Here is a 14,194-nt window from a genome sequence, read left to right as displayed (position 1 = left end):
GCAAAGTTGAAATTTGAACGACAATAAAAAGATATATACAGTCGTGGAATTAACACATTATTATGCCTAATTTTGTTGTGATGCCCCGCTGGATGCATTAAACAATGTAACAAGGTTTTCCAAAATAAATCAACTCAAGTTATGGGAAAAAAATGCCAACATGGCACTGCCATATTTATTATTGAAGTCACAAAGTGCATTATTTTGTTTTAACATGCCTCAAAACAGCAGCTTGGAATTTGGGACATGCTCTCCCTGAGAGAGCATGAGGAGGTTGAGGTGGGCGGGGTATATTGTAGCGTCCCGGAAGAGTTAGTGCTGCAAGGGGTTCTGGGTATTTGTTCTGTTGTGTTTATGTTGTGTTACGGTGCGGATGTTCTCCCGAAATGTGTTTGTCATTCTTGTTTGGTGTGGGTTCACAGTGTGGCGCATATTTGTAACAGTGTTAAAGTTGTTTATGCGGCCACCCTCAGTGTGACCTGTATGGCTGTTGACCAAGTATGCCTTGCATTCACATGTGTGTGTGAAAAGCCGTAGATATTATGTGACTGGGCCGGCACGCAAAGGCAGTGCCTTTAAGGTTTATTGGCGCTCTGTACTTCTCCCTACAGAGGCGTTTTAAAAAGTCATGAATTTTACTTTTTGAAACCGATACCGATAATTTTGAAACCGATACCGATAATTTCCGATATTACATTTTAAAGCATTTATCGGCCAATAATATCGGCAGTCCGATATTATCGGACATCCCTAACCACCACCATGCTTGACGATAGGTATGGTGTTCCTGGGAATAAATGCCTCACATTTTCTCCTCCAAACATCCATCCATGCACCCATTTTCTACTGCTTGTCCCTTATTGCTAGGTATTGTGGCCAAACAAATAAATTTTTTGTTTCATCTGACATGACATGGACAAAGATAAGACCTTCTGGAGGAAAGTTCTGTGGTCAGAGGTTATTATGTTCTTTACAAGTGTATGTAAACTTTTGACCACGACTGTATATACTGCTTTTCATTTTTTGGGGCTCCAGACGGATTAGTTTTTTGGTCCTTTTAACGTTTTTGGTTGCCAACCCCTGCTCTAGGGAGTTAATGCTGTTAGTAGGAGTTTTGCAATAGAATTGGGCTCCAAACTGCACAATAAACCACTAACTGCGTAATGATATTAGAACAGTGGTTCTTAACCTGGGTTCGGTGAGTCGGCCTCAGGGGTTCGGTGGAGACACATCCGACTTATCGTGTAAATAAAAACTTCTCCCTATCGGCGTATTACGGATACTACCAAACAATGTTCCCTCTAATTTTCCATCTGATTTGCAGGTTGTTTGATTGATTGATTGAAACTTTTACTAGTAGATTGCTAAGGAAGAGAATACATTATATGAAACAGTACAGTTTGCACAATACAGTACATATTCCGTACAATTGAACACTAAATGGTAACACCCGAATACGTTTTTCAACTTGTTTAAGTCGGGGTCCACGTTAATCAATACATGGTAATGTGTGTAAGGTGTGTAATTTGTTGTGAGTTCATGCACTGTGTTGGTTTTGTTCTTTGAACAAGGTATTTTTCGGACTATAAGTCGCAGTTTTTTTCATAGTTTGGCCGGGGGTGCGACTTATACTCAGGAGCAACTTATGTGTGAAATTATTAACACATTACCGTAAAATATCAAATAATATTATTTAGCTCATTCACGTAAGAGACTAGACGTATAAGATTTCATCGAGTGACAGATTGTTTGGTAAACGTATAGCATGTTCTATACGTTATAGTTATTTGAATGACTCTTACCATAATATGTTACGTTAACATACCAGGCACGTTCTCAGTTGGTTATTTATGCCTCATATAACGTACACTTATTCAGCCTGTTGTTCACTATTCTTTATTTATTTTAAATTGCCTTTCAAATGTCTATTCTTGGTGTTGGGTTTTATCAAATAAATTACCCCAAAAAATGTGACTTATACTCCAGTGCGACTTATATATGTTTTTTTCCTTCTTTATTATGCATTTTCGGCAGGTGCGACTTATACTCCGGTGCAACTTATACTCTGAAAAATACGGCAACTTTTTCTTGAATTTGAAAAAAAAAAACATTTTATTTTTCACTAAGTATACAGCTCCACTAATGGACATTGGAGTGTTACTTTCAAAGGCAAAATTAAAGTATTGCTAGAAACATAATTTTATATGGGACTTTATTGTATTATATGTATAGTACATGTTCCAAAAACAAAAAAGCATAAAACACAGTATATTTAAATGTACAAAATGTAAAAAAGGGAATAAATATTCAAAATAATCTAGTTTGGTTACGCCATCATGAGCGCAACACAAGGTTGTAAAAGTTTCAACTACAATTCTAAATAAGATGTCAAAAGATGTCAAATATACACAGCTTAAAGGCCTACTGAAAGCCACTACTACCGACCACGCAGTCTGATAGTTTATACATCAATGATGAAATCTTAACATTGCAACACATGCCAATACGGCCGGGTTAACTTATAAAGTGCAATTTTAAATTTCCCCGCTAAACTTCTGGTTGAAAACGTCTATGTATGATGACGTATGCGCGTGACGTCAATCGTTGAAACGGAAGTATTCGGACACATTGTATGCAATACAAAAAGCTCGGTTTTCATCGCAAAATTCCACAGTATTCTGGACATCTGTGTTGGTCAATCTTTTGCAATTTGTTTAATGAACAATTGAGACTACAAAGAAGAAAGCTGTAGGTGGGATCGGTGTATTAGCGGCTGGCTGCAGCAACACAACCAGGAGGACTTTGACTTGGATAGCAGACGCGCTATCCGACGCTAGCCGCCGACCGCATCTATGATCGGGTGAAGTCCTTCGTCGCTCCGTCGATCGCTGGAACGCAGGTGAGCACGGGTGTTGATGAGTAGATGAGGGCTGGCTGGCGTAGGTGGATAGCTAATTTTTTTAGCATAGCTCTGTGAGGTCCCGTTGCTAAGTTAGCTTCAATGGCGTCGTTAGCAACAGCATTGTTAAGCTTCGCCAGGCTGGAAAGCATTAACCGTGTAGTTACAGGTCCATGGTTTAATAGTATTGTTGATTTTCTGTCTATCCTTCCAGTCAGGGGTTTATTTCTTTTGTTTCTATCTGCAGTTAAGCCCGATGCTATCACGTTAGCTCCGTAGCTAAAGTGCTTCGCCGATGTATTGTCGTGGAGATAAAAGTCACTGTGAATGTCCATTTTGCGTTCCCGACTCTCATTTTCAAGAGGATGTAGTATCCGAGGTGGTTTAAAATACAAATCTGTGATCCACAATAGAAAAAGGAGAGAGTGTCTAATCTAATGAGCCAGCTTGTACCTAAGTTACGGTCAGAGCGAAAAAAGATGTGTCCTGCGCTGCACTCTAGTCCTTCACTCTCACGTTCCTCATCCACAAATCTTTCATCCTGGCTCAAATTAATGGGGTAATCGTCGCTTTCTCGGTCCGAATCGCTCTCGCTGCTGGTGTAAACAATGGGAGAATGTGAGGAGCCCTTCAACCTGTGACGTCACGCTACTTCCGGTACAGGCAAGGCTTTTTTTTTTATCAGCGACCAAAAGTTGCGAACTTTATCGTCGATGTTCTCTACTAAATCCTTTCAGCAAAAATATGGCAATATCACGAAATGATCAAGTATGACACATAGAATGGAACTGCTATCCCCGTTTAAATAAAAAAAAACCCCATTTCAGTAGGCCTTTAAAGATTGATCAACCTATTTATGATGATTTATCAAAATATAAAATAAATATACCTGAACAGAACGCTCATGATGGTTACACCAAAAAGTAACGCTATGAATCGCGTTTTTCCAAGTTTTTGGGGCATTTTTATGCTATTTCCAAGCATCTTCTTTTTATTATCGTTGATTTTAAATGGTCAAACTAATGCATATTATATATGCATGCCCAAGTAAACCAGATAAAAAGTCATATTTATTTTGATTGTTACATTTTGAAGTACATTTGTGCAGGTGGGTGCGAATGTACCCATTACCAGAGCTGTACACCTAAAGAAGAGTTCGGTGAATGCGCATGTGAAACTGGTGGGGTTCGGTACCTCCAACAAGGTTAAGAACCACTGTATTAGAAGCCGGTTCAATAAACATTGCATCTTTTGGTGACATGCAGCATGACTGCATGTGTGTAGTCTTAAGAGCAAACCAGAGAAAGAGCGAATGGGAGAGTAAGAAAAGGTGTGAGGGAGTGAGAGAGACTTACAAATATATGAAGTGAGGAGATTAGTGGGCAGCTTATAATGTCAAGGCTAAGTCAATGGGAGCCATTCACCAGACAACAGCATAATGGACTCCCACAATGCAACAGGAATTAGACACACACAACACACGCGCACACCCGAACAGCTGGCCCCACCCTTTCGCTAAGTGTGTGTGTGAGGGGGGGCGAGCAAGGCCACCTTGTTAACAAATGAGTTGGGAGGAGAGAAAGAAGAGGGCGTGATGGGCGGACAGACAGCCGAGGCGCACGATTCATCTCCTGCCATTACAGATGGCGGCCACGGATCCTATTATTAACATGGGTAATATATTAGCAATAAATCAGCAACGCTGAAATGTTTCATTTCATTTATGGCGGCGGCTGTAATTGAAAACAGTCACGATGTTGATATAAAGGCAGCGGTGAAGGGAGCTAATTGCACTGAGAAGCAATGAGGTTAATGACCAACATTAAGTACATGTAATGAAATGATCTGGATTATCATTAAAGTCACTCGAGATCACTCACTCAATATCTCTCGCTCACACACACACGCACACACACACACCCACACACATAGGCGCCCATCTACATTTCTGCGCGTGCACTGCAAAAACTGAAATCTAAGTAAGATTAAATATCTCAAATAAGGGTGATATTTGCTTATTTTCTGTCTGATAAGATAATTCTTCTCACTAAGCAGATTTTATGTTAGAGTGTTTTTTTATTTTTATTTTTTATACACTTTTATTTCTATTTACTGTTTTAATTGGTTTTTCCCTTTAAAATTGTTTTTATTCATATGTATTTTTATATTGGTTCTATATTTATTTATTTTTTGTTTTTATTCAGTCAATGGTGGAGCTAAGGATAATATTTGATTATTGTTTTTAATATTGTTTTTAATACTGTTTTTAATAGTGTTGTGCAGCACTTTGGAAACATTTGTGTTGTTTAAATGTGCTATATAAATAAAGTGGATTGATTGGATTGTTTTACTTGTTTTGGTCCTAAATGATCTCAGTAAGATATTACAGCTTGTTGCTGAGATTTGATGACCTATATTGAGTAAAACATGCTTGAAACTAGAATATCGACTGTTGCAAAGCTGTGTCATCAACACTCACAAGTATAAAACTACTTTTTTAAAGTAATAATTTCTTACTTCAAGCATGAAAAAAAAAATCATGACTTTGACACAATTGTGTCTCATAATTAAAACAGATGACAGCCAAATGGACTTTGCTGTTTTATTTCCAATGAAACAATAGAAAATACATACTCATATAGTAGTACAGTTGTTATTAGTGAGAATATACTTATTTTAAGATATTTTTGGGTTCATTGAGGTTAGCTAATTTTACTTGTTTTGGAAAGTCTTGACAAGCCAAATTTTCTTGTTCTATTGGCAGATAATTTTGCTTAGTTCAAATAAAATACCCCTAATTTTTGTATTTTTTTCTTCTTGTTTTCGAACACTGACTTTTTGCAGTGTGGGTGCTCGGGTGTGTGTGTGTATTAGTGTTGTCCAGATACCAATATTTTGGTACTGGTACCAAAAGTATTTCGATACTTTTCTAAATAAAGGGGACCACAACAAATTTCATTATTGGCTTTATTTTAACAAAAAATGTTTACGGTACATTAAACATACACTACCGTTCAAAAGTTTGGGGTCACCAAAACAATTTTGTGGAATAGCCTTCATTTCTAAGAACAAGAATAGACTGTCGAGTTTCAGATGAAAGTTCTCTTTTTCTGGCCATTTTGAGCGTTTAATTGACCCCACAAATGTGATGCTCCAGAAACTCAATCTGCTCAAAGGAAGGTCAGTTTTGTAGCTTCTGTAACGAGCTAAACTGTTTTCAGATGTGTGAACATGATTGCACAAGGGTTTTCTAATCATCAATTAGCCTTCTGAGCCAATGAGCAAACACATTGTACCATTAGAACACTGGAGTGATAGTTGCTGGAAATGGGCCTCTATACACCTATGTAGATATTGCACCAAAAACCAGACATTTGCAGCTAGAATAGTCATTTACCACATTAGCAATGTATAGAGTGTATTTCTTTAAAGTTAAGACTAGTTTAAAGTTATCTTCATTGAAAAGTACAGTGCTTTTCCTTCAAAAATAAGGACATTTCAATGTGACCCCAAACTTTTGAACGGTAGTGTATGTTTCTTATTGCAAGTTTGTCCCTAAATAAAATAGTGACCATACTAGACAACTTGTCTTTTAGTAGTAAGTAAGCAAACAAAGGCTTCTAATTTAGTTACTGATGTATGCAGTAACATATTGTGTCATTTACCATTCTATTATTTTGTCAACATTATTAAGGACAAGTGGTAGAAAATGAATTATTAATTTACTTGTTCATTTATTGTTAATATCTGGTTATGTTCTGTTTCAACATGTTCTATCTACACTTCTGTTAAAATGTAATAATCACTTATTCTTCTGTTGTTCAATACTTTACATTAGTTTTTGATGATGCCACATATTTGGGTATCAATCCGATACCAAGTAGTTACAGGATCATACATTGGTCACATTCAAAGTCCTCATGTGTCCAGGGACATATTTCCTGAGTTTATAAACCCATCCATCTTCTTCCGCTTATCCGAGGTCGGGTCACGGGGGCAGCAGCCTAAGCAGGGAAGCCCAGACTTCCCTCTCCCCAGCCACTTCGTCCAGCTCCTCCCCGGAGATCCCGAGGCGTTCCCAGGCCAGCCGGGAAACATAGTCTTCCCAACGTGTCCTGGGTCTTCCCCGTGGCCTCCTACCGGTCGGACGTGCCCTAAAAACCTCCCTAGGGAGGCGTTCAGTGGGCATCCTGACCAGATGCCTGAACCACCTCATCTGGCTCTTCTCCATGTGGAGGAGCAGCGGCTTTACTTTGAGCTCCTCCCGGATGGCAGAGCTTCTCACCCTATCTCTAAGGGAGAGCCCCGCCACCCGGAGGAGGAAACTCATTTCGGCCGCTTGTACCCGTGATCTTGTCCTTTCTGTCATAACCCAAATCTAATGACCATAGGTGAGGATGGGAACGTGGATCGACCGGTAAATTGAGAGCTCCTTCTTCACCACAACAGGTCGATACAGCGTCCGCATTACTGAAGACGCCGCACCGATCCGCCTGTCGATCTCACGATCCACTCTTCCCTCACTCGTGAACAAGACTCAGAGGTACTTGAACTCCTCCACTAGGGGCAGGGTCTCCTCCCCAACCCGGAGATGGCACTCCACCCTTTTCCGGGCGAGAACCATGGACTCGGACTTGTACCGAGTACAGGAGCGTAACTAGTCAATACTACTATGACTACGTCAATATTTTTTTGCATCACAACATAATCTTTTGTTTTTTTTTAATGTATATTATGTTTATGAACTCAGGAAATACGTCCCTGGACACATGAGGACTTTGAATATGACCAATGTATGATACTGTAACGACTTGGTATCGGATTTATACCCAAATATGCGGTATCATCCAAAACTAATGTAAAGTACCCAAACAACAGAAGAATAAGTGATTATTACATTTTAACAGAAGTGTAGATAGAACATGTTGAAAGAGAAAGTAAGCAGATATTAACAGTAAATGAACAAGTAGATTAATAATTCATTTTCTACCACTTGTCCTTAATAATTTTGACAAAATAATAGAATGAGAAATGACACAATATGTTACTGCACTGTAAAAAAAAAAAAAAAAAAAGTTGAGAAAACGCAAATTTTCAAGGCAACATGATGCAACAAGATTGTTGCGTTTTCTCAACTTTTGACTACTATTGTTGACTTAACTAAGATTTACAAGTTGAGATAAGAGTTATGTCAACTCGGATCTTTCAATCTTTCAAATCTTTTTTGAAAAATCTATCTTGTAGTTAATTTTGTGGCGAGTTTGGTCCGTTTTACAAAAGAATAAAGCCACAAATCATATGGAATATTAACTTGTGATTAGGGATGTCCGATAATGGCTTTTTGCCGATATCCGATATTCCGATATTGTCCAACTCTTTAATTACCGATACCGATATCAACCGATATATGCAGTCGTGAAATTAACACATTATTTTGCCTAATTTGGACAACCAGGTATGGTGAAGATAAGGTACTTTTTAAAAAAAATAAATAAAATAAGATAAATAAATTAAAAACATTTTCTTGAATAAAAAAGAAAGTAAAACAATATAAAAACAGTTACATAGAAACTAGTAATTAATGAAAATGAGTAAAATTAACTGTTAAATGTTAGTACTATTAGTGGACCAGCAGCACGCACAATCATGTGTGCTTACGGACTGTATCCCTTGCAGACTGTATTGATATATATTGATATATAATGTAGGAACCAGAATATTAATAACAGAAAGAAACAACCCTTTTGTGTGAATGAGTGTAAATGGGGGAGGAAGGTTTTTTGGGTTGGTGCACTAATTGTAAGTGTATCTTGTGTTTTTTATGTTGATTTAATAAAAAATTAAAAAAAAAAATAAAAAAACGATACAGATAATAAAAAAAAAACAATACCGATAATTTCCGATATTACATTTTTACGCATTTATCGGCCGATAATATCGGCCTGCCGATATTATCGGACATCTCTACTTGTGATCATATGTGACATTACTGACAAGAAGATCTGAGTTGACATAACTCTTATCTCAACTTGTAACTCTTAGTTAAGTCAACAATAGTAGTCAAAAGTTGAGAAAACGCAAAAATCTTGTTGCATCATGTTGTCTTGAAAATGTGCGTTTTCTCAACCTTTTTTTTTTTTTTTACAGTGTGCAGCTAAATTAGGAGCCTTTGTTTGCTTACTTACTACTAAAAGACAAGTTGTCTTGTATGTTCACTATTTTATTTAAGGACAAAATAGCAAAAAGAAACATATGTTTAAAGGCCTACGGAAAGCCACTACTACCGACCACGCAGTCTGATAGTTTATATATCAATGATGAAATCTTAATATTGCAACACATGCCAATACGGCCGGGTTAACTTATAAAGTGCAATTTTAAATTTCCCGGGGAACTTCCGGTTCAAAACCCCTTTGGAGGACGACGTATGCGCGTGACGTCGCGAGGTCAACGGAAGTCTTTGGACCATATTGGACACAATACACAAAGCTCTGTTTTCTTCGACAAAATTCCACAGTATTCTGGACATCTGTGTTGGTGAATCTTTTGCAATTTGTTTAATGAACAATGGAGGCTGCAAAGAAGAACGTTGTAGGTGGGATCGGTGTATTAGCGGCTGGCTGTAGCAACACAACAAGGAGGACTTTGTTGGATAGCAGACGCTAGCGCCGGCGACCTCACCTTGACTTCCTACGTCTCCGGGCCGCCGACCGCATCGTCGATCGCTGGAACGCAGGTGAGCACGGGTGTTGATGAGGGCTGGCTGGCGTAGGTGGAGCGCTAATGTTTTTATCATAGCTCTGACGAGGTCCCGTTGCTAAGTTAGCGTCGTTAGCAACAGCATTGCTAGGCTTCGACAGGCGGCATAGCATTAACCGTGTATTTACATGTCCAGTGTTTGGTTCGGTGTCTCCTGATAGTAGTATTGTTGATCTTCTGTCTATCCTTCCAGTCAGGGATTTATTTATTTTGTTTCTATCTGCATTTGAGACAGATGCTATCACGTTAGCTCATGCTAAAGAGCTTCGTCGATGTATTGTCGTGGAGATAAAAGTCACTGTGAATGTCCATTTCGCCTTCTCGACTCTCATTTTCAAGAGGATATAGTATCCGAGGTGGTTTAAAATACAAATCCGTGATCCACAATAGAAAAAGGAGAAAGTGTGGAATCCTATGAGCCAGCTTGTACCTAAGTCACGGTCAGAGCGAAAAAAGATATCTCTTGAACTGCATTCTAGTCCGTCACTCTAAAGTTCCTCATCCACAAATCTTTCATCCTCGCTCAAATTAATGGGGTAATCGTCGCTTTCTCGCTCCGAATATCTCTCGCTCCATTGTAAACAACAGGGAATTGTGAGCAGCACTACCGCTTGTGACGTCACGCTACTTCCGGTAGGGGCAAAGCTTTTTTTTATCAGCGAGCAAAAGTTGCAAACTTTATCGTCGATTTTCTCTACTAAATCCTTTCAGCAAAAATATGGCAATATCGCGAAATGATCAAGTATGACACATAGAATGGATCTGCTATTCCCGTTTAAATAAAAAAAAATCATTTCAGTAGGCCTTTAATGTACACTAAGATTTTTTGTTAAAATTAAGCCAATAATGCCATTTTTTGTGGTCCCCTTTATTTAGAAAAGTACCAAAATAATTTTGGTACCGGTACCAAAATATTGGTATGGGGGACAACACTAGGTGGTATGTACGACTATTAAATGCCACAACAGGGAGTCACTGACCATGATCACTCCTCCTTGACGCAATCAGTGGAAGGAGTTATGTAGTGGATGCTTTGCACACAATCAGCGCCAGTATTTCCACCGCCTCCAATATTTGCCTGATAGCTCCATTTTGTTTAATCAAATTTCATGCCTGTAATTAGGTCTAAATAATAATACTGGGGTGAAAAGTACAAATACAAAAATAACCATTTACTCGAGTTCAAAGTGACAAGCAGCCTGCTTTCACAGCCACTATTAGGCTGACATTATCCAGTCAATAACGACAGCCCCCCCCCCCCCCCTCTCCGTATTGATTGTTGTGTGTGACGCAGCGGACAATAACATCAGTCGCATTGTGTGTGAGTCATTGGTGGCAGAAATCAACACAGATACTGGCTTGACAGGTTAAGTGTCTGACTTACTGACTGGTAAACTCGATGGGTTACGTACTGGCTAACGGGCGACCTCCAATGTGTTTCCCTGGCTGGTTAACAGCTGATTATGAAGTTTGATGATGAAGACAAAGCGAAAGGAATTTAAAAAAAACTGCAGCTTTGGAATCCAGTTTAAAGGCCTACTGAAAGCCACTACTACCGACCACGCAGTCTGATAGTTTATACATCAATGATGAAATCTTAACATTGCAACACATGCCAATACGGCCGGGTTAACTTATAAAGTGACATTTAAAATTTCCCGGGAAATATCCGGCTGAAACGTCGCGGTATGATGACGTATGCGCGTGACGTAGTCAGTTTAACGGAAGTTATGGTACCCCGTACAATCCTATACAAAAAGCTCTGTTTTCATTTCATAATTCCACAGTATTCTGGACATCTTTTGCAATTTGTTTAATTAACAATGAAGGCTGCAAAGAAGACAGTTGTAGGTGGGATCGGTGTATTAGCAGCGGACTACAGCAACACAACCAGGAGGACTTCGTTGGAGAGCAGACGCGCTAGCCGGCGACCTCACCTTGACTTCCTACGTCTCCGGGCCGCCAAACGCATCGGGTGAAGTCCTTCGTCCTTCCGCCGATCGCTGGAACGCAGGTGAGCACGGGTGTTGATGAGCAGATGAGGGCTGGCTGGCGTAGGCGGAGAGCTAATGTTTTTAGCATAGCTCTGTGCGGTCCGGTTGCTAAGTTAGCTTCAATGGCGTCGTTAGCACAGCATTGTTAACCTTGGCCAGCCTGGAAAGCATTAACCGTGTATTTACATGTCCACGGTTTAATAGTATTGGTGATTTTCTATCTATCCTTCCAGTCAGGGGTTTATTTCTTTTGTTTCTATATGCAGTTAAAGCATGATGCTATCACGTTAGCTCGTAGCTAAAGCGTTTCGCCGATGTATTGTCGTGGAGATAAAAGGCACTGAATGTCCATTTCGCGTTCTCGACTCTCATTTTCAAGAGGATATAGTATCCGAGGTGGTTTAAAATACAAATCCGTGATCCACAATAGAAAAAGGAGAGAGTGTGGAATCCAATGAGCCAGCTTGTACCTAAGTTACGGTCAGAGCGAAAAAAAATATGTATTTCACTGCATTCTAGTCCGTCACTCTAACGTTCCTCGTCCACGAATCTTTCATCCTCGCTCAAATTAATGGGGTAATGGTCCGAATCGCTCTAGCTGCGTTGAAAACAATAGGAAAATATGAGGGAGTGAACAACTGACAACGTCACGCTACTTCCGGTAGGGGCAAGGTTTTTTTTTATCAGAGACCAAAAGTTGCGAACTTTATCGACGTTGTTCTATACTAAATCCTTTCAGCAAAAATATGGCAATATCGCAAAATGATCAAGTATGACACATAGAATGGATCTGCTATTCCCGTTTAAATAAAAAAAATTAATTTCAGTAGGCCTTAAAAGTACAATGTAGTATCATATTTTAGTTGGTTGTTGTGTTTATTTATTGACATATAACATACATTTTTGTTGCACGTTATACACACATTCAAATGAGACAAACACAAAATTTAGCCACCTAGGCCAGGGGTCGGCAACCCGCGGCTCTAGAGCCGCATGCGGCTCTTTAGCGCCACCCTAGTGGCTTTCTGGAGCTTTTTCAAAAATGTATGAAAAATGGAAAAAGATGAGGGGGAAAAAATATATTTTTTGTTTTAATATGGTTACTGTAGGAGGACAAACGTGACACAAACCTCCCTAATTGTTATAAAGCACACTGTTTATATTAAACATGCTTCACTGATTCGAGTATTTGGCGAGCGCCGTTTTGTCCTACTAATTTTGGCGGTCCTTCAACTCACCTTAGTTTGTTTACATGTATAACTTTCCCCGACTTTCTAGGACGTGTTTTATGCCACTTCTTTTTCTGTCTCATTTTGTCCACCAAACTTTTAACGTTGTGCATTAATGCACAAAGGTGAGTTTTGTTGATGTTATTGACTTGTGTGGAGTGCTAATCAGACATATTTGGTCACCGCATGACTGCAAGCTAATCGATGCTAACATGCTATTTAGGCTATCTATATGTACATATTGCATCATTATGCCTTATTTGTAGCTATATTTGAGGTAATTTAGCTTCCTTTAAGTCATCTTAATTCAATTTATATCTCATGACACACTGGCTGTATGTAATATGGCTTTTAATTTTTTGCGGCTCCAGACAGATTTGTTTTTGTATTTTTGGTCCGATATGGCTCTTTCAACATTTTGGGTTGCCGACCCCTGACTTAGGCAATATGACCATTTAAAAATAATTTCTATGACAAAAAGGAAAAATAAAGTGAAAGTTAAAGTACCACTGTGGTGAAATTACTCACAGCGTTTGACCCATCCCCTTGTTCAACCCCCTGGGTGGCTGAGGGGAGCAGTGAGCGGTGGCCGCGCTCGAGAATCATTTTGGTGATTTAACCCCCAATTCCAACCCTTGATGCTGAGTGCCAAGCAGGGAGGTAATGGGTCCTATTTTTATAGTCTTTGGTATGATGCAACCTTGATGTCTGTTGATTTTGTGTCTAAACAATAAAATACAATTATGGAATCAATGACATTATACACAATACAGGCCAAAAGTTTGGACACACCTTCTCATTTCAATGTGTTTTCTTTATTTTCATGACTATTTACATTGTAGATTGTCACTGAAGGCATCAAAACTATGACACCTGTGAAGTGAAAACCCTTTCAGGTGACCACCTCTTGAAGCTCATCGAGAGAATGCCAAGAGTGTGCAAAGCAGTAATCGGAGCAAAGGGTGGCTATTTTGAAGAAACTAGAATATAAAACATGTTTTCAGTTATTTCACCTTTTTTTGTTAAGTACATAACTCCACATGTGTACATTCATAGTTTTGATGCCTTCAGTGACAATCTACAATGTAAATATTCATGACAAAGAAAACGCATTGAATGGGAAGGTGTGTCCAAACTTTTGGCCTGTACTGTATATGCTGTATTATTGAAACCTAACAAGTTAAAAACGTTAAAGGGGACCTATGATGATGTTCCTACAATGTTGGATACACATGTTAAACAATGCCAATGCGTCATATCATAAGGTTCATGCATTTTGGAGAGAGCTTGCATGCCGTTTTGAATGCCATTGT

At 39.0% G+C, this 14,194-nt stretch overlaps 1 protein-coding gene across 2 annotated transcripts in view; it reads right to left on the bottom strand.

Moving 5' to 3' along the window:
* LOC133638740 (WD repeat-containing protein 7) overlaps positions 1-14,194 on the bottom strand; it is a 591,313-nt gene that overhangs the window by 395,749 nt on the left and 181,370 nt on the right. The gene's annotated exons all lie outside the window — the stretch shown is intronic.

This window comes from Entelurus aequoreus, linkage group LG21 (assembly GCF_033978785.1).
Source record: "Entelurus aequoreus isolate RoL-2023_Sb linkage group LG21, RoL_Eaeq_v1.1, whole genome shotgun sequence".
Classification (NCBI taxonomy): Eukaryota; Metazoa; Chordata; class Actinopteri; order Syngnathiformes; family Syngnathidae; genus Entelurus; species Entelurus aequoreus.
The sequence above is the reverse complement of the archived record's forward strand: the minus strand, read 5'-3'. Positions and strand labels throughout refer to the sequence as shown.